This window comes from Paramormyrops kingsleyae, chromosome 3, assembly GCF_048594095.1.
Source record: "Paramormyrops kingsleyae isolate MSU_618 chromosome 3, PKINGS_0.4, whole genome shotgun sequence".
Classification (NCBI taxonomy): domain Eukaryota; kingdom Metazoa; phylum Chordata; class Actinopteri; order Osteoglossiformes; family Mormyridae; genus Paramormyrops; species Paramormyrops kingsleyae.
The window spans coordinates 32,861,988-32,887,762 of NC_132799.1; the positions used below are offsets into that span (position 1 = coordinate 32,861,988).

Below are 25,775 nucleotides of genomic sequence, written 5' to 3' on the forward strand. Positions count from 1 at the left end.
GACTGTGAACCGTTATCCAGAATGCAATCCGGGGGGGGGGGGGTGTTGGTTGGGAGTCAGCATGTGACTGTCATTGTTGCTTTTACTGGCCACCCCGCCGATTTAGAAAGGGCTGAATTCTTTGCCATTAAACAACCATTATGAGGCAAGTCTGGGGAAAATGTCTCCAATCTGGCATCTCCTTCCGGCTCCTGTGCTCCTTTACGTTCTCCTTGACCCGCTTTCTCAACAGCTTACGATTCCTGCTTTGGATTCATGCCGGCATTGTGTAAAAGTCGATCGTTCGACTCTACAGCATGTCTGGTGTCACATTTATTGATCGGCCGTGCTTTTCTGTGACTTTATTCTCCTGATCAGATAGTAATAACATAAAAATAACAGTGGGGCATTCTTGCTTTTTTTGAGGTTCCCTATCAAAAGCATTCAAACCACTTCTGGCCCGAGAAGTACGTCATGTTTTTATTGCTGTTCTTATAGACCGTTTGGGGTCGCAGATGATGTAACCTTCAGTGTTTGTAGGTTGTAGTTTGAGGTCTGTGGATTTGATTTTCTTTCTGCCATTTCTGCGTGGCATCTCTATGTTTCTCCTTGTGTTTTTAGCAGTTTCTTTTAGGTTCTTCCTCCCCACAATCCAAAGACATGTGGTTGAGGTGGACTGATGCTTTTAAATTGCCCATGGTGTGTGATTTTGTGTGTATGTGTGTGTCTGTGTTTGCATTCTCCCTGTTAGGAGCTGTAATCCTATGCAGTTAGCAACTTGCATTATGGGACTCCTTCAATTGCATGGTCCCATCAATGGAAGTTGATGACATAGTGCTTTTGGTAAATGAACCACAGGTTGACTCCAACCTCAGCCCTGCTTTGGATTAGCAATTATGAATAGATGGATTTTATATAATATAAAGAGAATTAAAATCTTTAAAGTAGGCAGTTCTAGGCTTGATTTATTTTTTTGTCTCACCCCGACCCCCCCAGAAAAAAAAAAACATTTAGCAATTTATCCCATGTTTTTGTATATATTTTCTCCGACCTGCTCAGCAAACCCTGTATTCCTTCAGGGGTCTGAGCCCCTCTAAGGGGTAAATCCTAGAATCGCCCCCACGTTTAATAAGGAAACCTTGCCTAGTAGTTGGAGAAATTTTGTGGCATAGCTCTCCAGGCACGTCGGGGGGTGCCAAAGCACAAGCCCATAAAGCCTGAATTAATAAAAGAGTGCCCTTTTGCAATGATCGCATAAAATCTCCCAAGGGGGGCTACCCCCACCCCCCCAGCCCCACCCCAAACCTACTGCACAGGACCAGTCGGTCACACCCCCGTCTGAGTGCCTGCCCCTGTGCACGTCACTGTTCTCGTATTTTACCCTGTGAATAATGTGATGTCTGCCCTTTCTCAGTGGACAGTAGAGACTTCCGTAACATTTCAGAGGTTGCAGTCTCTTAGATCTGAAGGCGCTCACTGAGAATATGCACTAAAGCGGGGAGGGAGGGGAGAGAATCCAATCACACCTGCACTGAGATTCCTGCAGGAAGTTTACATACACTTTGTAATGAACAGCAGGGGGCGAGAGTGAGCTCTCCTGGTGGGCTGTCATGGCAGACCCCGGTGATGCTGTTCTGACTGTTGACTCACCTGCTGATTTTCTTTATTGTGAAACCCGTCCTCGCTGGAACGCTGGCGGCCAAATCCCCGTGCCCTAGCTGGCTTGCCAACACCAGGCTTGCTCCAGATCATAGACGGCAGCCTCCCCCGGTCGCGGGGGCCTGTTTAGCAGGAAAGTGATGTAATATTATGCAATATAGCGGGTGCACAGAGCTCAGCAGTCTGAGGGTGACAGGGGCGTTTGTTCCCGGTGCTGAATTAGCATGACAACGACTGTTTTCCTTGTGTCCCTTCTGGAATTTATGATCTTTGGGGTTTTTCAAAACCAAAGAAGCCTTTAAGTTAATTGTGCATCGCTGTCTATCTCTCGGATGGCCAACTTGGGCTACTACAAGGGACAGCGGTCAGCACACCACGTACATAGGCAGAGCGTTAGCGACCGCGAACACGCCCTCGCGGTGTCTGTCACAACATCACATATTGCCTTGGAAACCAGGAAATGCGGCACCATTGTTTAGCATCATCTGTCGCCCAGAGCTGGCCAGGCGTCTGGCAGAACGTCGCGTCCCCTCTGCGACGTGGGCGGTCCTTTATTTGTCGATGGCCATGATGTGCCTATAATCGTGAAGCCGCAATGCCCGGACCCGTTTGTGACTCCGCTGCTGGAACCCATGCGATGTTAACTCTTTACGACGTCCCAGAAGTGCTGTGTCATGCTGTATCCCTGCTCCCCTAGTAGTGCATAAAAGCCAGCTGTCACTATTACCACAGAGGATAATTAAGTCCTGGACCGGTGTTCCTGATTGGGCTAGCCGGTGGACGGCCCTCTTTGTTCGGTCCGGAAATAGCCCATCTGGTTGGTGTATGCCTCGGCCTGCACGAGGTGTGCAAGCGTGTGTGTTTTAATTGGCGTGTGGCACCTTGTAGGTAATTGCCTCTAAGGCCTGGCGAGTGTTGCATGGCAACGGGAGATTCTAGAGTGTTGGAGCCTTTGGGGCTTGGCCACAGCATCCGGGGGCGTGGGATCCTAGAGGTATGGTATCCTATGGGGCGTGGCATACAAGTGGGCGTGGCATACAAAGTGGTGTGGTTTGCCAGGGGGCGTGGCATACACGTGGGCATGGCATACAAAGGGGGTGTGGTGTACCAGTGGTGTGGCACAAAAAGAGCGTGGCATACAAAGGGGTGTGGCATGCAAATGGGCGTGGTATGCCAGGGGACGTGGTATACAAAGGGGTGTGGTTTGCCAGGGGGCGTGGCATACAAAGTGGTGTGGTGTACCTGTGGTGTGGCACAAAAAGGGCGTGGCATACAAAGGGGTGTGGCATGCAAATGGGCGTCGTATGCCAGGGGACGTGGTATACAAAGGGGTGTGGTGTACCAGTGGGCGTGGCATGCAAAGGGGCGTGGTACACAAAGGGGTGTGGTGTACCAGTGGGCGTGGCATGCAAAGGGGCGTGGTATACCAGGGCCATGGCTTACCAGGGACATGGGACTGATATCTATTACTCCGGAGTGTCGTTTACCTTAGTGCAGGAACACTGGATGGGGGGTGGAGGATTTGCACTTTGCCGGATGAGGTCTCCCGAGGATCCCGTCGCCGAGGAATGGGTAACCAAGGAGTGCGTTTCCTACACAGGTCGTCTTCATTTTTCCGTGACTCCAAGCCATGTTTCCATCTGTATTTCCAAGCCAAAAATAGACAGAAACCGGGTCTGTGCTTATCCAGCTGCCCCCATCTGATTTGGCTGTGTAGATGCAGAGAGGAAAAAAAAACTGACACACACACCAGATTCACTTTCAGCTTCAGTCAAGCAGAGAGCCTGTTTAAACATCAATATTTGACCTTGTTGACATTGAATGTTTAGGTAGGTAGGTACTTGCTCACCCATTAAAAAAATGTTGCCTTGATTGGATGTGATTGGCTGATATTTTCTCCTCAGTAAATAAGGGTATCTCCGTGTTTAGGACATAATTGGAAAATATGCCCGGTCGTCGAGCCAAAGAGCTTTTCGATGAGGCTACTGAATAGACGATACTGAAACTGTAAGTAAAATCACAGATTGCGAAGTATGATTTAACCTTCAGTGACCTCTCTTGGGTGGAAATCTCCAGTTCCAGTCTGGTGGTGTTGCAGTGATTATTATTTGCTGCCAGGGATCCTGGGTATGTGTTCTGCTGTGCCATCAGCCTCAGGGAAACTTTGTATAGATGCTGCATGACTGACTGTGACATTTTCTTGACCACAACCTTGTTAGTGACCAGATCAATGGTCGCTTGAAGCCTATTGGCTCCTGGGATTCTTGCATCTTATTTAGTGTTTTAAACACCATGGCAGTGTTTCCCAATCTAGTCCCCGGGAACCCAAAGCTGGTCCACATTTTTGCTCCCTACCAGCGTCCGGATGAACTGTCTATGGGTCCCCAAGTACCAGACTGGGAAAGACTGCACTAGGGTGAGTTAATATAGGCGATTTGGACCAACGGTGTCATCAGTGAAGACCTTCCTCTACCTGAAAAATCTGCTTGCTGATAAATCATCTGATTTCTCTTGTTCAACACCATGATATTAAAAAGGTAAAAAGTGTCATTTTTCACTGCTTGGAAAATTGTCAGGTTGCTGTAGGGGAATCATCTTATATAGGTGTAAAAATGTATAATTATTCTGCAAGAAAAAACTCTACAGTGTGAATCTCGCTCTTTGTTAAAGAAGCCCAGCCGCTCCTCGCTTAGCGACAGAATTTCTGTCCATCGACCAGGTCATTAAGCCAAATGGTCACAAAGTAAAACTCACGGTAGCTTAGGTGTGACCGTGATTGTACTTATGACTTTACCTCAGCCTTCCACACTTCATTTCTTTTATCCGTCATGAAGTGGACACTTTTCATATTCGACTTCTCTTTCACTGCAGTGGACGTTGTTGTCTCAGTTAGGAAATGCATTTTTTTATTACCGTCGTATTTGCGAATGGTCGTTAAATGAGGATCGGGTGTGTAGCGTACATGGTACTTGGCCTCAGACGTGCAGATGAGCTGACGAACAGCCTTATTTCCGGAGGGGAAGCTCAGGGGGTTTGGGGGGGGGGGGGGGGGGGGGGGGTGTTCAGCTAGGGTGTGGCAGCTTGTACTCAGAACTCGGCCCCCACTGCCAGAGCACGCCCTTAATCAGTCTCCCGGGGCAGCCTGCTGCCGGGGGTGGTGTCCTGCAGTGTCTCTAATTTACTTTCCCTTCCCCGCAGTTTGGGGCTGAGGGGGGAGACTGCGGGTCGGGGTAAAGGGTGGTGCTGGGAGCTTTTTGCTGAATCACTTCCCAGTGCCCCCCCTGACCTCCTGGCACCATGACAGCATCTGATTACGAAGCTCTCAATCCCAAATTTTCCTTTTTAAATACAGACTTAAGGTCTTTACTGACATGGTGGCACAGAGGGCAGTGCGGTTCCGGAGCTCTCACCGGGTTCAGATCCGAGCCCCGTCCTGTGTGTGGAGTTTTATTGCGCTCCCCCTTCATACTTTGGCCTCTTCCTCCAATGTCCCCCCTCCCCCACAACCCCCATCATGACTGTGTACTGGTCAAGTGGTTGTAAAATGGATGTAGGGGAAAGGTCATTGAAATCCTTATGTTGCTCTGTAGGCCTGGGGACGTTGACTCGGGATGTTGGTCTGCTGGCCCAGTGCATCATGGACTTCTTTTTGGGCCACAGTGGCGATCTCTGCAACCTTGGCACTGATCTACAGAATTGACTTATATCGTCTCCGACGTATGACAAATCCAGGGAAAAGGCCAGTCTGGTCTGCGTAAGATGACATAATCCACAATATACTGTGTGTTCTATCAGGCACGTAACAGTTACTCTTACGGATGTCACATTTTCCAGCAGAAACTCCTCAGATATCATTGTGAACCATTGGACGGAACCTCGATCCGAGTCTTTGACTTGCCTTGCCGTTCTCTTCATGAATTTAATTACATTTATCTAAAGCAGCTTAGAGTTCTTATCCCTGTACACGTCGGGGTATTTTACTGGTGCCTTAAGTGCCTTATTCCCGAGACCTGACCTGGCAACCTTGCCGTTTGCTTCCCGTTTCATCTCCTTCCTCAAGCTGTTGTGCTTTAGCCCGAGCAAGATCTCTCTGCGATGGCAGCCAATCATCTTAGAGGCCATTAATGTTTGTAAATCTGCCCACACACCCCACCCCGTACCCCCCAAAAGGACTTGGGGGGCTATTTGCTCTTGGATCAGGCAGTATAGGTAGAAATTGCAGAGGTGTGCCTTAATGGGTGTGAGGTGCGCAGTGTTCTGCAGTATGGGTAGGAGGTGTGTGTGTGTGTGTGTGTGTGGGGGGGGGGGGGCGGGGGGGGGGTTAGGTTTCTATTACATGGTGGGGACCATTTTTCAAGTCCCCACAAAGATCTATGAATGTAATCAAAAATGTAAAAATACCAAAAGTCTCATATTTTGTTTGGTTACTTATGGGTAAGGTTAGGGCTGGGTAGAGGTTTGGGTCTTCATGTTGGGATTAGAGTTTCCCCATATAAATAAATGGAGAGTCCCCACAAAGATTTTTAATAATTATAAACCTGTGTGTGTGTGTTTGTGTATACTGTGTGTATACTGTGTGTGTGTGTGTGTGTGTGTGTACATGCTTCTTTATAGCATCCCATTCATATTGTCGAGCTGGAATGCAGGGTATAGCCTAGAGAGGCGGGATCTCAGGGACACTGACCCCCAGCTTAAAGCTAACTGGTCCCCAGGGTGCCCCTTCCCTGTCACTCACTGATTCGAAACATATCATTGGCTAATGATAAGGGTGCTCCCTCTCTATGATTTTTGGCCCTTCTTTTGCTTCCCATGGAGGAGCATTAGGTGTCAGGCATTAATCCCCCTTCCAAATCAGATCCTGTTCGGCTCTGCCTGTAGTGATTCTGGTAGTCGTTAGCCTTTATCATTTGCCACGGTGACGTAAATGCATAAATTAGCTTGTATGTAAATAGGACATGGTTGATCTGTCAGGAGAACTGTAGCAGAACTCAGCTCAAATACATGTTGTTTAGGTGAATCAGTGTCTCTAAATCATCCTTTGTGCAATTGAATAAATGCTCTGAATGTCTAAATCAGACATCCGCAGTTTGCAGCAGTGTGAAGATAAAAATAATTAACATGTAGAAAGAATGTATTAACACAACTGTTTAGTTTCTTAGCAACCTCCTAAAAAATCCAAGCGAGTACACGGATCGCTAATGACATCGAGTCGAGCTGGCTGCTCTGAGGTCAAGGCCAGGCTAGCGCTAATGCGGGCTGGCTGATTTGGGGCTTTAGTCATCTCAAATCCCCACCGATGAGGGAATATTACCCCCGTGGAGAGTCCTCAGGAGACGGAGCACTCCTCTTAATGAAGTCTCCAGCAGGCACGGCAGAGCGAACATGGTGACGGAGTGCGATCCCTAATCGTGACAAGCCCTCCTTAGCAGATAGCGCTCATATTTCGCTTCCTTTCGCCCATTCGGCTGATTAAGGCGGCGGTGCCGTTTTCCGCTTTCTGACAGGCACGCTTTGCCGACGGAAGCTGTGCTGTCACGGCGACGAAAGGTATTGTTCCTCGGCGACAGAGCCGTACACCGCCAATGGCGGATCTGATAAGTGTGGGGCCGATCCAGGGATAGCAAACTAGGCGGCTGCCTTGGGCCGGATCAGAACAAGGGAGCCTAGAGTAAATGTGTGTTCATATATTCATAAATAAGAGTCCTTACAGAAAATGAAAAATAATAACAAATAAAGGCATATACATCAAATTAAAATATTTATGTACAAGCAGAAACATGGCCGGCTGTAGCTATAGGCCCCCACAGTGAAATGATCATTAGTTTTCTTGGCAGGGGGGCTTCCCAAGTAAAGTTTTGCCTAGGGCCCCCGAGTCCGCCCTGGTCCCGCGGAGGAGAAATGGTGAGTCTCGTTCGGCGCCGCAGACAGCAAGTGACCTCGTCGATCCCGTGTCCGTAGCGCACGTCTGAGAATCGCAGGACGACAGCTAAGTAGATGTTTTGACGTTTACCCTCTTAGTTCTTTTTCTGTTATTCTGCGGTGATGCGCCTGGCTGTAAGGTTACATATGATCAGAAGCGCCCCCTAAAGGCGGTGTGGAGGCGGTGTGTGTGGCTCAGTGGGTTTGGATCCTGTGCCTGTGATTGTGAGGTTTGAATCCCCGTGTTGGCAGAGTGACCCCACCATTGAGCCCTTGAGCAAGGCCCTTAACCCATAATTGCAGCAAAGGTCATCTGGACTCAAAAACTATACATTGCTTTAGATAAAATGTGGTAAATGTAAAAAGTTGGGAATTATTTGTCTTTTAGTGTTTTCCAGTCTTTCCATCATCCATTATAAATAAGCATATGGAACCCCGGGGGTAACCCTGGGCACCTTCTTTTAGGTGGGGGGCCTGGAAGGGTGAGGAGCAGAGGTGTAGCTAGAAATTCCCCCTGACAAAATGTCACCTTGGGCCCCACCCAGCTTGACATAGAATTTTCAATCTGAAGAAATACAGCTAGATGGAACTTGCCAAGTGTGTGTGTGTGTGTGTGTGTGGAGGGGGGGGGGGGGGAACTCCTCTGTACATGGTACATTTTGGGCCCCCCTACATCTTTCAGGGTATCCATATGTCACCCTATCAGCACCCTGGCAGGCCGTTCCCAGGGGGCCTCTCCCCCTTCCACCCCTGGGGTGTCGGCCCGCGTCCCGCCTGGGCTCCTGCTTCACATGAGCCGCGCGGCAGAGCTGGCTGGCTCCGTGATGTTTTTAAGCAGCGAGGGGAGGGGGGGTATATCCGTGCACGAAGCGCGGCCCACTTCCCGTGCAGGTGTTTGTTTAGCCAGCTGTGTTGTCCCCCCCCACCCCATTCTCTCAGCTTTAATTGCAAAGCGTCTGTTTTAAGTGCTACAATCAATGTGACTGAGCTCCCCGCTTTAACCTGTTTAAACATTTTCCTGGCAGATTAAGTTTGCTAAACACACAATTATAGAAGCACCCACTACCAGTGCGTGTCATTAGGGGTTTGAAGTGGCCCGGCACGGCCCCCCCCCACCACGTCACCTCGACCACCGGACACCTGTGAATGCATGTGGAGTCAGAGCCAGGGCCTACTTACCATGGCGGTGGCCAGAGGACGCCCCCCCCCCCCCCCCCAGGATATCAGAGAGCCTGCCGGGTGGGAATAGTCATTATTCTGGAAACTAAATTAATCTGCCACTCTCTTTCAGTAGGGTGAGGTTGTTTCTTTTTTTGAGGACAGCTTGTGGTGTTGATGTGCTATGTGGCTCTACAGTTTAAGATTATGTGCTTGTGATCTGTAGGCTGTGGGTTCTAATCCCACCATTGAGCTAGGCCCTTAACCCTCAGTTGCTCCAGATGCTGCCTATTCCTACTTTCTAAAAACATGTACTATGCTACGGATGCAAATGCAAGTATTAGCTTCACTAAAATCACACATCCGTGATTTTTTTTGTGAGACTCCCCCCCCCATCCCGGCCATTCTGTTCTAAAACCACCCACCTACAGTAGGCCCAAACCACAGAGAGCGCCCCTCATTGGAAACTCTGCAGCACTACCGCAGCCTCTTCAGAATCTAATACCTCATTCTCGTCTCTGCGTGACATTTTAAATAATTTTCATTCTCTTCTCGAAGCTCATTCTGAAGTGGTTCATACTGGTGGAATTTAAAATCTGGTCCTAAATATTTTAGCTGGAGGCGCATGGAGCTGCACCTGCTTTGGTCCTGGTAGTGTGATTCCGGGTAAGATTTTGACCCCCCTGAATGCAAACTTGGGCTGGATTTGGGCTTTTGTACACTCTGAGGACTGTGTAAATGAGTTTGACATTCAGTCTGTGCATCGGGGCGTACCCTGTTTGTACGAGTTTGATTTCGGGGAAATTCTGCGGGGCAAAAACACAAAGCATCTTCCAGAAAATTGAGAAAATGAAATTAATGAGGTTAACCAGCCTTAGTGATCTGTTTGGAAGGGATTACTTAGGTCTGTGAAGCGGGCAGACCATGTCAGTGTGTGTGTGTGAGAGAGAGAGAGACAGTGGTGTGTGTGTGTGTCTGGGTGTGTGTGTGTGTGTGTGTGTGAGACAGAGAGAGAGACAGTGGTGTGTGTGTGTCTGGGTGTGTGTGGGGGGGTTTGCATAGATCACACCTGAGGACCAAATTTTCCCCTAAGTGTAGTAAAACCTGAAATTTGGGAACATCTTTTGAGGTCCCCATTTGGATAACATCAGTTTTATAAAAACCTGTGAGTGCAAGCAAAAAAGTAAAAATCCCAAAAGTCTTGTATTTGGGTTGGTTACTTATGGTTAAGGTTAGGATGGGTAGAGGTTAAGGGTGTCGTGATTGGGATTAGGGTTTTTCCCATGGAAATGAATGGATGGTCCCCATTTAGATAGGAAGACCAACTTGTGTTTGTGTGTATGTGTGTATGTGAGAGAGAGAGACAGTAGTGTGTGTGTGTGTGTTTGTGTGAGAGAGAGACAGTGGTGTGTGTGTGTGTGAGAGAGAGATAGAGACAGTGGTGTGTGTGTGTGTTTGTGTGAGAGAGAGACAGTGGTATGCGTGTGTGTGTGTGTGTGTGTGAGAGAGAGAGAGATAGAGACAGTAGTGTGTGTGTGTGTGTTTGTGTGAGAGAGAGACAGTGGTGTGTGTGTGTGTGTATGAGAGAGAGATAGAGACAGTGGTGTGTGTGTGTGTTTGTGTGAGAGAGAGACAGTGGTATGCGTGTGTGTGTGTGTGTGTGTGAGAGAGAGAGATAGAGACAGTAGTGTGTGTGTGTGTGTTTGTGTGAGAGAGAGACAGTGGTGTGTGTGTGTGTGTGTGAGAGAGAGATAGAGACAGTGGTGTGTGTGTGTGTTTGTGTGAGAGAGAGACAGTGGTATGCGTGTGTGTGTGTGTGAGAGAGAGAGATAGAGACAGTGGTGTGTGTGTGTGTTTGTGTGAGAGAGAGACAGTGGTATGCGTGTGTGTGTGTGTGTGTGAGAGAGAGAGAGATAGAGACAGTGGTGTGTGTGTGTGTGTTTTTGTGTGTGTGTGTGTGTGTGTTTGAGGGGGGGACAGAGGGACCCCCCCTTGCAGAATCCTTCCTGTGGAGAAGGAAGAAAACAGCAAACAACATAGGCCTCTGAGGTTATATAGCCTTCTCAGGATAACGGTCAGATTTTATCAGCAAGAGGCTTTTAAAATGACATTTCGCTATCTGAGAGATCAGTGGCAGGGACAGGACTGGCTTCTTCAGAGCCGCTCTCTATTTTCCAGAGTCTTCCTGGTAGGCCTTCCAGAGCACATGTGATGTTCTGAGAGTGCATCTGTGGTTTATCGCTGTGTCCCAGTCGCCAGAATAAGCCGTTATACAAAGGCGTATTTCAGAAAGAACGTTCTTGAAGACGCGTCCTGCCGTTGCTGTCTGATTTTTGGATTTTGGCCATTAAAATATGTTTGTGAGTGATGCGACCGATTGAGTGTGTATGCCAGAGAAATCATTGGCTGATGTTCTGGCATGAGATGGTGAGCAGAGCCACATTCAGGGATGGGGATTTTATTGGGGTGTAGGGGTGTAGGTGGGCTTGAGGAGCGACCTGGAGCCTGTTCCAGGAAGCAGAGGTCATGTGACACCCTGGATTAGGGAAAACAGATACACAAAGTCCGAAAGAAGCATCAGTGAAGGAAGACAAGTTAGACAAGACAAGGCTGATCAGGTCAGGATTAGAGAAAAGCAAGCTCAGGATTAGGTGAGCTGGTCAACTGAGCGAGTGAGCTGGTCACCTGACCTAATCATGGCATATCCATGCCTGCCCCCATCCTACATATGGCTACTCATCGTCCCATCTACATCTTCTTCTGTTCCTGGCCATTCCTGGAAACCATGCCCAGAACACCAGATCTCTTTACTTCATGCAGAACACAGAACAGAAAGTCCTGCTCTGGATGTGACATTCTGAAGATCCGATGGCTTGTGCTGGTTGCTCCAACCCAGCCCAGCGCTACGCAAATGAGCTGCGTCCCGACTCCTGCTGACCTGGACACCTGCCGTCATCTTCTGAAGCTTCAAGCTCCATTATGGAGCAGCAGACAGCCTGTGGACGGATCCCGTTTAAGAACTCCGCCTTTGCTGCTCACGCCAAGGTATCCCCAGGCTGACAGCACTGCAGATTCGGACCACGCTATCTTTCGTGTCATCTGCCAGGTGGATACCCTGACAGGAGACGGTAGGAGACGCTCCCAAGAGTCAACTCTGCTTCTGGCCAACAGAAGAGCAGGAAGTGTCCCATACCGGAAAGGGCACAGGCAGTCTGGATTTCATGCCGGCAATTCACTGTAGTAGCATGTTAGGTTGCAAGGTTCTTCTGGGCGTGTGACGTGACGGGTCACAGGTGAAAGCGGTGAGGCGGTCTAGGTTTACAGTGCTGTGTGTATCCGGAATCATAGCACTCAGTTCATTTTAGGGTAAAAAGCCTGTGCGTGAGCTGGAGCACATGCAGAAACTGGGAGGAGCTCCTACCCACTGTCGGCCATCTTGGCTCAAAATGGCTTCTCACCAAAATTCTCCTCCTTGTCAGGGAACCTCCTCATGTGCCAATGAGTGAAGGGAGAAACTGACAGGGTTCTAACCCATTCTCCACCCCCCATCCCCCCCCCGGCCCGGGGTCAGGGACTCCTCCACCTTGGCGGGACATCAGCCTTGGTGTGAGAGCTTATGATTTAACGCAAATACCTGAGCCGTAATTACTCACCCCGAGAGCTGCTGTCAGGCAGGTGGAAGAGGCGATTGAAAATGTGTCGCTGTGGGATAAATAATCCCACATGCCGCACCCACTGCCGAAATTGCTTTTTAACTGGGTACGGATGACTGTACGGGACCTATAATTCACATGTCACTTTGTGCCAAGTAAGGGGAACTCAGAGCGGCAGAGAGAAAGCAAAACAGGAAACAGGAAGAGGGTAAAATCTGTTTGCTTCTATTTTTGCTTCCATCTTTGATGGGACACAGCAGTTCCCACCCCCCACATTCCTTCAGTCGTTCGGACCCTTCCTAATCACTCACCACATGGACCCCCCACAAACACATCTAGCCAGCCAGCTTACCCCAGAGCATGCTGGGTAAGTGGTGATTCACTCTGTGTGAAAGCAAAATGGATGGTGATGAGTTTGGCTGTGAACCTGCTGGTCACCCAGACCCTGAAAAAAGTTTTTTATATAAGAAAGTAGCTGCAGTTTTAAATGGCCATCCATCCATCGGCCTTTAAACTATCCAATATAGAATAATACGAAAAATTGAAAGTATGCTTTTTTTGGTACATGCTCTCCTTTGAAACACACATGCAGTTGAGAGGGAGGCTGGGGTCCCAGCACAGGATTAGCCATTTAGCTGCTACCCCGGAGGCATTTCGGCAGTTAAAGGCTTTGCTGATGGTCCCAACGGACATGTGCACAGAGGTCTGACTCGCTACCCCAGGTAACGGACAACGCAAGGCCGAGGAACATTCTGGATGGAATGCCAGTCCATTGCAGGGCAACACACACACACACATTATGCATGTAAATTGATACCATTGTAAATAATTTCAAAATATATGCTAAATATATATATGCTCTGTGTTGCGGTGTTAATCATTGGCAGCTTTATTTATGTGTGGGGGTGCACCGTCTGGCTGCGGACTTGTGAAGCAGGAGGCGCCGGTTTCTGCTGATTGAAGCGGTGATACCGTGGAGGTCGGCCGATCGCACGCACTGCCCTCTGGCCCCGATACCTCCGCTGGTATCTCCCCTGTCAGACGCGCACAGCCTCCTCTGAGAGATCTATTTACACACCCCCGCCATTATTCCTGCCCGTTTGCCCGTGTTCTTGCGTAATGCAGGAACAATGGATTAACATGTGGGCTCTCTTTGGGTGCCCCATAAGACCGGGATGTAGTTTGAGATAATGGCCTGTTTAGGGGCCGTGGGGCCTGGACCGATCTCTTTTGTTGGGTTAGTTGTGGGGGGGGGGGGGGGGGGGGAGTGGCAGCCGGACCCCGATCTATCACAGTGAGGCTACGATTCAGCAAGGCCACGATTCTGCCTCAGGTCACCGGAGCCAACTTTGAAACCAGACATTGCTTACGTTGAAGCCTTTGGTGCACCAGTGCAGCTTTTAGATGATCCCTAAGAAGCTGGTCAAATCTAGTCCAAACTGGTTTAAGAACCATCTTATTTGCGTATTCTTCAGCTGTTCCTAAGGGAGTCCCTGCTCCGTTTTTGGCTCTGTTCTTAGTTTACGTGCTCCTAATGCAGGTTGTCACCTCCTAGAATGCTGCAATCCCATTGACACACCTAGGAATGCTGAAAGTTAGGAAGAACTCAAGCACCTAATCGTCTGACCCAAAAAGCGAGAGAGATGTGGGCATGAGTGGGGGTGGGGAGGTACTCCATCTAGGGGACAGTCCCTTCAGCCGCAGGGGCAGCACTTGAAAAATATCTGACAGCATTGAAGAGGCCCATTTAGCGAGTGTTACCCTGGCTTGGATTTTCACCACTTCCGCCCCACACTTAGCACCGTATTTACCGTAATGTTTGGACATATTTTGCCTGCAGTTTTGTTTACATTTTTAGTTTATTATTTTCCATCCACTTCTATAACCATGTTTCATATATAGCGTGGTATTGAACCTCTGGAAACACAGGGCAGGCGTTTTGTATTGATATCTTTGTGGGGACCGTCCATTCATTTCTATGGGCAAGACCCGTATCCCAACAATGACAACCTAACCTTAACCATAAGTAACCAAACAAAATACAAGACAGATTTTTTATAAAACTGAGTATCTCCTTTTGGGGACTGAAAAAATGGTCCCCACAAGGTCAAAATGACAGGTTTTTATTACATTGTGGGGACATTTGGTCCCCATAATGCAATATATAAATCATACACACACACACACAGTATTGGCAATGTAGACATGCCAATTCCCTGTAACCATGTGTCTTTGGAGACATCCTGAGTACTGGGAGGAAACCCAAACAACATAGATAGAATAAGCCAGTGTGTCACACCCCAGTCCTTGGGGACCCCCAGACGGTCCACGTTTTTGCTCTCTCCCAGACAGAGACCCTGCGTCTGGGGGGGTCCCTGAGGATCAGACTGAGAAACACGCACGGAACCAGGGAACGGATTTAAACCCCAAACACTGCATGTGTGAAGTCGCAGTACTGAGCTACAGTGCCGTCCTGAAGCCATTATTAACGTATGTTAAATTGCCGTCTTGTACATAGTGATTTGTGTTGCCATGTTGTAGGCTAATATCCCTCATAGGTAACAGTGCTGGAGGAAGCTCTCCACAGCTGACTAATTATGTGTTATGTGAATCGATGCTGTAAGTACCTTTGGAAAAAAACAGCTTCTTAAATAGATGTAAATCCATCCCCGTTAAATGCATGTTTACCTGTAGATGTGGCCACCAGGCTGTGAAATAAATTGCCATAGAAAGCGCAAAGATACAGAGCCGTATTTTCACCAGCCGCGGATTTACGTCACATGGCGGTCTACATGTTAAAAACAGCTCCTGGCAGCTCCGAAACTGGCACCTCATAAATTTTCAGGAGCTGTTAGCAAGTGTAAGGTGGCGACGCACAGAGACGGTCTTCTGGGCACGTAAGCAGGGGGAGATATGTATAGATGCGATCGGGAAATAGGCCTATATGCGATGTAAATGATGTACAAACATGTTCTCATGTATGATTAGTGATTTTTTAGCGTTCTGCTCTGAATTTTCCTCTTGGTTAATCTCATTAATGCTAATTTTTATAACACCAATTAAGTTGCTGCTAGTTTGTATGGTGCTTTATTCATCCATCCATCCATCCATCCATCTCTATCTATCTATCTATCTATCTATCTATCTATCTATCTATCAATCTATTCATCTTCCAACCCTTTATCTGGTACAGTAGATTTTTTTTAATTAATACAGAATTTGAGAACCTCTTACATGCACTGATTCATGCACGACTTAACGAGTTAACAAATTAATTGTTAAATCCACAGGTACAGAAAAGCTCGTTAATGTAATCTGCATCACCAGGAGCTGACGCTAAATGGCTCTTGAATACAAGGTGTTTGGGGCAGCGTGCAGCTTAATGGTTAAGAAATGAGACACTTGACTGGAAATTTGCGGGTCAAGCCTTCTAAGAGCGGAGAGAATGGGACGTTAACAGGTATCACGCTTTGCCGAGTGCGGGTGTCGTTGCGGAACAGACGGCGCTGTGAAAACAGCCCAGGCCCCTTCCAATTTTCCCACTGAATTGCCGTTCTCTGCTTCTCTATTTTTCGCATCAAGAGCGTCATTTGCAGGGGATCTGTGGCGGTGACCTTTGGGGACGATAAGCAGGGGATAATGCTCATTCAGTGTGAGGTTAACTATCAGCCCTGCAATCCGCCCGGGGTTAAACAGATTCACAGACGCCATGACTGGCTTAAAGCAAACTATCGGAAATATCGATGTCCTTGGCCCTTTATTTTAATAGCGTTAGAGTTTCAGGCTTTACGGGTGATTCGGAACGTGGGTTGTGGGTTGGACGCAGAAGACCTACCCGTTGGAGCTTCTTCAAACCGCATTAATGTGCTTTTTTCCTGGATATACTGGATGCGGGCACACCTGAAGGTTTCCGGAGTCTCCGCAGTCCGAGTTGTTGGCACATACATCTCTGGTTTCTGTGAAACCGTAATGGGACGGGAGATGAAGTGTGTATGCCCAGTGGTCTGGCTTTTCGTGGGTAAACATTTCCCAGGGTGTGAGGGAAAAAGCTTTGTTCCCTATTTGCATTCAGAAGCCCAGCACAGGGGCTGAGAATCCAACGAGTCCCTTTGTTTTGTTGTGATAGTTCCACACTGTGCTTCACATGCTGATATCTCTCTGTTTTAGGGTCAGGGCGGCTGAGATTCTGTCCGGCTTGAAACAGCACCAGTCGAGCTTCTGTCGCTGGGGCCTGTGAATCAAAGGTTAGTGCTCTCTCTCTCTCACTCTCTCTTTGTATCCCTCACTCGCTCACTTACTCGCCATCTCCCTCTCTCCCTCCCTTCCTCGCTGCAAAGTCATGCAGAAGAGCTGTTGTCTCCATCAGGTGTGCCAGAGGTCTGTACAAGAGTTTGGTCACTTTCTTGCCCCTGCAGGAAGTGACCTTGCTCCGTGGCGGTTTCTCATGAATACATTCCGTGTGGCAGATGATCAGGCGCTGAATCAGAGCGACAGTGAGGGAACCTTCAAGGTTTTACATTCACCAGTTACTCTCACTTAATACTGGAAAACTATACAATGTAAATGGAATAAATCCTGCATGGTTCTGAGACCGATTGGCTGCTGAAGCAGCATTTGTGTCCCCAGTTACAGGAGTTAAGGTTAATTAAGTCTTGTTTCATCTCTTTCTTGGTGAAGAAAGCAGAACTGCAGCCTTGAACTTTGTAGCGATGATCTGCTGAAAATGTCGGACTGAGAATTCTGTGGGATGTGCTTTAGACAGCACACAACTGCAGTATTAATAGGGAGAGCCGAGGACGGTGTTATATAGCATCAAGGCGAGAATCCCTTTGGCTGGAATGATTTGTTTGGCTCGGTCTATGTTCTCCACGGGGATTCTGCCCTCCTACCACAGTCCGGGGCGTCCCCTGCCTCATGCCCTCAGCTTGCATTGGATCAGTTGGCCGATGGGTGTAAGGAGAAGAGAGAACTGAGTAAACAAAGGATTGATGAGTCGTGCGGGGACGCCACATGGGGCATCGGCTGTGGAGTCCAGCTCTGCTGAGCCTCGCTTCTGCTGTGTGTCAGATAGGGACGGACCGACGGGTTGGCGGCCCTGTGCGTCGTGTCGGGCAGGAGCAGAGAAGCACATCCATTTTCTTGTACACCTGCATCTTTTTAAAATTTTCACACGATCCGCGATGCCAAACGAAAGCCTTCACAGGCCTCCCTCTCAACACGGGATGCTAATGCTAGCTTGCGAGGAGAGGTGAAGACCCCCCTACGACGTGTGCGCTGCTGGCCCCCCGCTTTTTTCACAGGCTTCTACTAGCGACATGCCCCACCCTCTCTACCCCCTACCACCCGTCTGCTCTGCAGACCCATTTTTGCACAGTAGATGACAGACCTTGCTGGAGAGCAGCCAGTGGTTGGGGAACCGCACCTAACAGAACATGTTCTATGGGTCTACCTAAACTCCGCCCCCCCCCCCCCCGGGTCTTCAGTTGGTAGCATTGCCTTTTTCTTATAATCATAACATGTGAATCCAAGCAGTTATTGGTGGTGTGTGACATTACTGACTCACAAATGGCTTCATTGTAAAGATGACGTCCTGTCACCGAGAGACGTCCTTCCAAGCGATGAACTTGAGACGCTCGCCGCTTGCACGCTCAATAAAATGAAAGGGCTTGAGTTTTAATTACAGCTTCGCGACGCAGCTGCTATTCCTGGCGCTAGGTGTTCCTGATGCCGCCAAGAATTCGGCTTTGTATCTCCCGTTAAAATGGACGCCAAAGGGAAAGTGGGGATCTGCAGGGGCTTCGGAGGGAAACAGGCCCAGGCCCCCTTTGGCTGGATGCTCGTTGGCTGGCTGGACGCGTGGAGGCTGCCTGTCCTCGCATCTGCATCCGAGGGGCTTTGTGAAGCCAGTGAAATCCAGGCAAGATCTCAAGAGCCCACGGCCAACACAGGTTTCTGTCTTCTGACACCAGCCGGTGATTTCCGTTAGCTTGCAGTACATGAGGCCGCTCTGTAGGAGGCGCTGAAAAGCTCAGTCAGTGTGAAGGTGCATCTATGTTTTTCAAGTGGTGGACTAAAAATATCATCAGCTGCTAAATTCACTGCGACCGTGGATCTCAAGTCCCACAAAATTTAGCTGAGAGCAAAGGCGATGTTTCCACGCTGCCGTCAAGGTATTTCAGCATTGTGATGTCACAGAGGCCCATCGAAGGCAATGCGGTGTGAATAAACCGACCCGATTAGCGTCTGTCAGGATCATTCTATGACTGCAGTTTGGGAGGTTTTACCTGCAGCCGTGCCTGGACCTGGCAGAAAACAGTGCTGACATGTAAACAGTGCAGGCGCATCTCATTTCAGAGGCTGTTTGTTTTCCAATCTTCTCCTTTGCATTCATGTTCATTGTTCCAGACATTTGGGGGAATCTTTCCCCAGTTAATACTGAATGAGTTCTTGTTGTTACTGCTATGGAGTGCTGAAAATGCTTCATTTATCAATACACTGCTCTGTGACTCTTGCCTCACATGTTCTCTTTGTTACTGTATGTCATTGTGTCGAATCAGTGGGGTGGTTGTGTGGCTCAGTGGGTTGGTACAGCTTGCCTGTGATCAGGTGACCAGTTTGGATCCCCTGGTCGCCAGTGTGATTTCAGCATTGGGCCCTTGTGAGAGGCCCCTAACTGCCAATTGCTCCAAGGAATGGTTTCTGCTTTCTCAAAAATGTCACTTTGAATAAAAGCGTCTGCTAAATTAATAAACGTATAATGTTTTTGCACCCCTAAATGAACAGAGATGGGGCCCACAGACCCCCGCTTTAATGAAGGTGCTGATGCTTCTGGCCATATGTCTGAGGAGTCTGCGCTCTGGAACTGCCTTTCGGGGTCTAATTAAACCGCGTTACGCCCTTCTTGGTGTTCAGCTTGACCCGTCAGGATTAGAGGTTTTCTGAACAGCGGCTGTTTTTGGCTGATTGATTGTTTCTCTAATTCACGCCCTTGTAAGGGGAAGCGTCAGATAAGAGGGAAATGTCAATGGGATCAGATTTAACGATCCCTCCGGGCCTTTTTAAACTCAGCTCCTCGTCCCGTATCTCGCTTAAGCCGGAGTCACAGAGGGTTTGAGCTGGTGGGCGGGGCTTGCCTTGATCCTTCCAATCCGCTGCTCTCTTACTTTGATCCATCCAATCGCCCCCCCCCCCCTGCCCATTTGGAGCTTTCATATAAAGCCACCCAGGATGGTGTTGGCCCCTGATGGAGCCTTGGCCTCGCCGGCATCCCTACCCTTATCCTCATGGTCTCCCGGTCTGTTTGGCAGGGTGCTGGGATGGAGACGTGGACCATTGTATCATACTGATCTCAGCATGTGATGCGTTTGCCCTTCTGACATACCATCCCAATAAACAGGGCCACAAATAGACATGGCTGGGCACCTGAAAGTCTTCCCCTTCGTCCCCCCTTTTGGGCGGCTGTGCCGATGATGTCAGCAGGGCCACGGGGCCCCAGCTTGCCCCACTGGGGCCCTCCACAGGGCTTCATGCAGCTCGAGTGCTTCTGTCAGCCGCAGTGTTTCACCGGGATGTCCTTAGCCAGCCAGTCAGCACTGGCCCTAACCTCCCAGCTCTGCTGGAGAACCCCATGGGGAGGGGGAACAAGGAGGGATCCTGGGCTGAGGTGGGGGGAGGACTGCTGTGTGCGGTATATACATGGCACTGACTTTGGCTAGGACAGCACCCTGTCCCAGGCCAGTGCAGATGCATTTGGGTATGCAAAGAATGCTGAAGCAGCTTAACTGGCCTGTTTCAGTAAATACTGTACAGACGCGCGTCTTCACGGAGCTACAAAGGATAAGTTTCGGCTAAAGGGTACAACAGAAGGGCCCCCTCCTTTGGGAGCGGCAGGATTCGCATGAGTCCTTAATGCCCCCTGCTGTCCAAGCAGATGGCGTCCGTCCCCCCCCACGATGGAGGAGATGGTACAGAGCAGTGAGCTGTTTGACGGTGAATTCTCAGGTGGGGGCGGGGGGCATGATTTATTCTCACTGATGTCAGCTTGTCATCGAGTTGGAGGTTTCTGTGCTGCCGTCGGTGTTGAACCTGCTTGGCCACCCCCCCCCCAACGGTCCAGGTGTCTGGTGTCTTCTCATCCGAAATGTTCCACCCCTCCCTCGCAAGCCTGAGGCCGATGAGGTGCCCCCTCCCTGCCTGCTCACCCCCAAATGGGGTCCTGACCTTCACTGGCAGCTTGCGTCTGGTAGAAATGTGACGCCGTCCTGCGTCTGCCCCCGGCACGCCGAAGGCTTCTTCACCCATTATTGTTTTAAGCTGAGCAGACAATCTGGGAGCAAGGACTCGCAGGATCATCCTTGGCCTGGTTCCGAACAGACTTCTGAGCTCTCATTTGATGGTCTCCACGGTAAATGCAGGCATCCCAGGCAGGTGACGAGCTCCTTCATTCCCATGAAGCCTTTTATTTGTCCCTTTGCTCCCACATAAAACCCCTATTCCTCCGTTCACTCTTTCCACGTGGATCTGTCCGCCGAACCGGCCAACCTGATTTTAGCGTGCATGTGACACAATGATTATATGTTTTTATGTGCAAAGAGAAAAAAAAGTGTTGCCATATGTTCTGGGTGTGAAACAGGACATAAACTCAGGGTAGTTTTTTGTCTGGCCACCTTCCAGGCTTAGTTGAGGTTCAGTTAGCCCGCCGCGCTGCCCATCGGCCCCCAGCTGATGCCCCCCCCCGCGTCTGTCGCCGCTCGCTGGAGCCTGCCTCATTTTCCGCACATGGAGGCAGCTCCGAGCGAGCAGCAGATACAGGTTTTTCTCCAGCATCTCGGCAGGTGATCTTTGTTAAATTACTGTCATTTAAATATTTTCTAAAGGGCGCCATCTGGTGCTTTCGGAGGTCACAGTGCATCCTGCGTTATCATGGTGCTGAATCTTAAATCTGGACTTGTCATTCCATAAACACCACCCCCACAACCCATGTGTTTCAGTTTATTATTTTCATTTGACTTTTTATTCAGGTCAGTGTTTTTATTGCATCTAGAAAAGATGGGAGACAATGCCAGTTAACTGTTAAGTGAGCACTTCAATGGCACCGCTGCTGCTCCCAGAAGCGTTCTGGTAAACCCTGTAACACAATGATTCTCAATCCAGCCCTTGGGCATCATCAGACAGTCCAAATTTTTGCTCCCTTCCAGGTTCCAGCCAATCAAGGACACTGATACAGGTGTTTTGGGAGCAAAAATTTGCACTGTCTGGGCGTACCCAAGGGCTGGGTTTAGAAACACTGCTTGTCAGAGATGTGAAGGGCCGGGTTCCCAGAGTTCCCTGCTCCTGAGATGCCTCCGTTCCCAGAATGCATTGCTCTCAGGACCCTGCAGAGGTCGGTTGCCTCTGGGCTGTGCTGTATATAAAGCTGACAGAAGTGGTGTCTAATTTTAGTCACTGCAAGAAAGTAAAGAGGAGCCTGGAGGTCAGAGTGAAGAGCGTGGCCTCGTGATTGGGGACCCGCGTGCCGGTGTCACGAGTGTGCCGCTTCCGGAACACGGTGCTAAAGCCCATCCCCAGCTGGCACGCCCCACCCCCGCGTCAGTCATCTCAGCTGTCACTGCTCCGGTGCTCTGGGGTGCCCTTGAAGGGTGCTTAGGTAGCCAGCGTGCGAGTGTGCGAGTGTGCGAGTAGGAGACGTGAGCTGCATCGAAGCGATGGATGCCGAGGGTCACTGGGGGGGGGGGAGCAGGGAACGTGGAGGGGAAGAGCCTGAGGGGAGAGTTGTGTGTGTGTGTGTGTGTGTGCACACGCGCGTGTGTCTGTGTGTGTGTGTCTGTCTGTCTCTGTAAGTGTGTGTGCCTGTGTGTCTGTGTGAGTGTGTGTGTGTGTGGGCTTTTTTCTTTCATTTGGCTTTTCTAAAAATTATTTTTGAACATATTATAATCAAGAAACAGTGGGATTTTATTTAGACAATAATAAAAAGACTGAAAGGGGACCAGAGACAAGCATGCATGTATGTGAGGAGGAGAGTGTGACAGCCTGTGTGCTTTTGGGAGAGAGAGAGGGAGCGAGGTAGAGAGAGAGAGAGAGAGAGAGAGAGGGAGGGAGGGAGGGAGAGAGCGAGCATTTGTAAGAGTGCGAGAGCCTCAGTGTCTCTGTGAGAGAGCCTCAGTGCTGAGTGACCGGAGTGGAGTGCAAGCAGAGTGGGACTTGGGGGAGCCAGGAGCTGGGAGCCGGACCCCTCTGCCACCCACAGCAACGCATCCCCCCCCCCCCCCCCCCCGGGGAGTCACAGCCAGGCAGCTCCGTACGCCCCCAGCTGGTAAGAGGAGCTGAGTGAAACTGACAGAGTTTACAGTGTGATGGCTGCAGTGTTTAGCACGTGTGTGCAGCGTGTTTATCAGTAATGTTTTGTGTGTGTGCGTGTTTGCATGTGTACTTTTGGCCCGTGCGCTGGCAGCCAGGCTCTGTGTGGTGGCTGAGTCTGATGGGAAAAGTCATCCTGCATGGTCGAGTGCCGCCCTCTCGTAGCGGCACGTGTCAAACAGCGTCGAGGCTCCTGTCTGCGCGCTGCCGTCGATGCCAACAGGGGGGGAAGTAGCAACCAAAAAAAGAAAAAAACGAACCGCTTGGTATTAGTGTTCCAAAGCGAAAGCTACAGAAAGGAATGGAACACTCTGGAAATGCAAGCAGCCTCTCCACGTTAACACCTTTAAATTTGGGCACACTTTTATGCTGCGCTTGCCGCGGTGCACTGTGGGAATTCTGGACGCGATCGAACAACCTTGTGAAAAAGAAAAAGCTTTGGAAGAGGAACAGAGCAGCTCTCTTCCTCGCTTTTTCGGCTGTGAAGCGATCTTTGTGCAGGTTTGCCCGTTTTCTCGCCGCGCGGGGGCTAGATGTGCGGCGGCTGGGCGCGCGGGGGATCCGCGGTGTCACCGAGAGGGTATGCTGACCTCCCCCATCTGAGAAGACACACTGCAAAGCAGTGGCAGCAAATTCCGCCTCCTGTTGGGCATAGCGTTATATATACATATATTTACTGACGCACTCCCCCGGTGACCGCGGATCCCCCGGAGGGCTGGGCGTCCTCCCAGTAACCTCCCAGTGTGCAAGTGGAAAAGCCCATCAGTGCTGTCGCTTGCCCATGATTTATGGAGTAATCCAATCACAGGCCACACCTGCTTCTTCCCTGGCTCGTGGATGGAGCAGGGTGTTCGGGAAGATCACTGCAATGCCCTACCTTTGACTCTCCTCTTCCAGTGTCCATCCATCCATACATCCATCCACCCGTCTACTTATCTGGGTCAGGGTCATGGGGAGAGATATATCTTTTTCCAGGAGTGCAGCTAAAAAGGGGGAGGGGGACCAAGCCATTACTTATCTGATTTTATTGAAAATGAATGAAAACACACTATTTAAACTAATTAGTGAACATTTATTTGGGGGGGAGCTAAAGAACATTTTAGAGGGGCTAACAGTCCTAGCGACACCCTTGTATCTTCATTTATATTTTAGCTTGTCGCTAAATAGCAGCTTGTTAGTTTTCCTCAGAGGCATCTTTTGTTTTTGCTGAAGTAACAGCATTTGACAATCCGTCCATCCGGCTCTGGGCCGGTCCTGCTCATCCTTTGTAATCCATTTACATCGTGGTTCATCCCTTAATTTCCTGCCGTGGAGCTGCCAGGCTTCCTCCTGCTTACCTCGGGGTGACAGCGCATCCTCATCATCCCATCGCTGCCTGTACCTGACCCCTCCCCCCTGTGCTGCCTGTACCTGACCCCTCCCCCCTGTGTTGGCCACGCCCACTGCAGAATGGTGCCCCGCCCACCCCACTGGGTTGCACCATTTGTCAGGGACTCTCTTGGCCTTGGTGTCAGAGGGTGACTCAGTTTCTCTCGGAGGCTCTCAGCTTTCTGCTGTTTTCCAACAGGAGGTGGCGAGTTTGGTGTTATGTCATAAGACCTCAACGTTCCAATTACCAGCCAAAATTTTTTGTTTCCCATGATGTTGAATATGACTCACATCCTGTACAAGTACGTGATTATGGATCTAGTGTATGCAGTTGAACGGTTCGCCACAGAACACGCTAATTGTGCTGTTTTTGCAAAGCAGACCTTCTCTGGTTGCCCCCTGCGCCTTTTGCGACCTGCGATTGTTCAGTTTCGCTGTATCCTGTTTAAGTCACACGGTTTCGCTACATTTTGTGCACCTGACATGACAGTACATGGCACTGGAAACGCCGTTTGCTCCCCCATCCCGGCTCAGGCTCATGGCGAGTACCCAGCATGTGGCTTCTCCAAAGCTGACAAGGACATCGGGCTGGCAGGATGAGCAGGGAAGCAGAATTATCTCAGATGCATCTGGAAGCCTTATCAGCACAAACTGTACACCCAACATCCTACACCCAATACCACTACACCCAGTATCTATATACCCAACATCTCTACACCCAATACCACTACACCCAGTATCTATATACCCAACATCTCTACACCCAATACCACTACACCCAGTATCTATATACCCAACATCTCTACACCCAATACCACTACACCCAGTATCTATATACCCAACATCTCTACACCCAATACCACTACACCCAGTATCTATATACCCAACATCTCTACACCCAATACCACTACACCCAGTATCTATATACCCAACATCTCTACACCCAATACCACTACACCCAGTATCTATATACCCAACATCTCTACACCCAATACCACTACACCCAGTATCTATATACCCAACATCCTACACCCAATACCACTACACCCAGTATCTATATACCCAACATCTCTACACCCAATACCACTACACCCAGTATCTATATACCCAACATCTCTACACTGAATACCACTACACCCAGTATCTATATACCCAGTAGCTTTACACCCAACCTCTCTGCACCCAATACCACTACACCCAGTACCTCCACACTCAGCATCTCTACACCCAATATCTGTACCAAATACCATTACATCCCGTGCACCCAGTAGCTCTACTTGCAGTGCCTCTATCTGTACAACCAGTATCTCTATATCAAGGACCAGTACATTCGCTATACTTTTACCTCTATACCCAATAACTTCACACCCTGTACCTCTGTACCCAATATCTTTAAACCCAGTAGCCCTACATCCTGTACCATTTCTCTTGGTTGGCGTTTACCCTTAGCCCAGTCAGAGCCAGGCAGGTGAGCCAAAGTGACACAGAACGTGGGTGGGGGCCACACAGCTGTGTTTGTGACCTCGTGCCTTGCTTCAGTGGTGAGAGGGCAATCAGGCACGCTTGCTGGCACGAGTGCCGGCTGGCTGTGAGTGAGCGCTGTGAGCAAGGTTCTGTGATATATATATTTTTTAACATCATGCTTTATCAGTTAAGAGTTAATTAAGCCCCACTGTGATTATG

General features: G+C 49.5%; 1 protein-coding gene across 7 annotated transcripts in view; it reads left to right on the forward strand.

The window, feature by feature from the left end:
• LOC111843398 (synaptotagmin-1-like) overlaps window positions 1–25,775 on the forward strand; it is a 122,208-nt gene that overhangs the window by 38,635 nt on the left and 57,798 nt on the right. For 2 of the 7 annotated variants that reach the window (XM_023810958.2, XM_023810957.2), the window contains exon 3: window positions 16,536–16,612. The exons of 4 other annotated variants lie outside the window; for them this stretch is intronic. The gene's annotated coding sequence lies outside the window, so the exon portion shown is untranslated. Of the gene's footprint in view, window positions 1–16,535; window positions 16,613–22,510; window positions 22,681–25,775 lie in introns of those variants that run through there. One more of the 7 variants, XM_023810960.2, reaches the window with a different exon arrangement.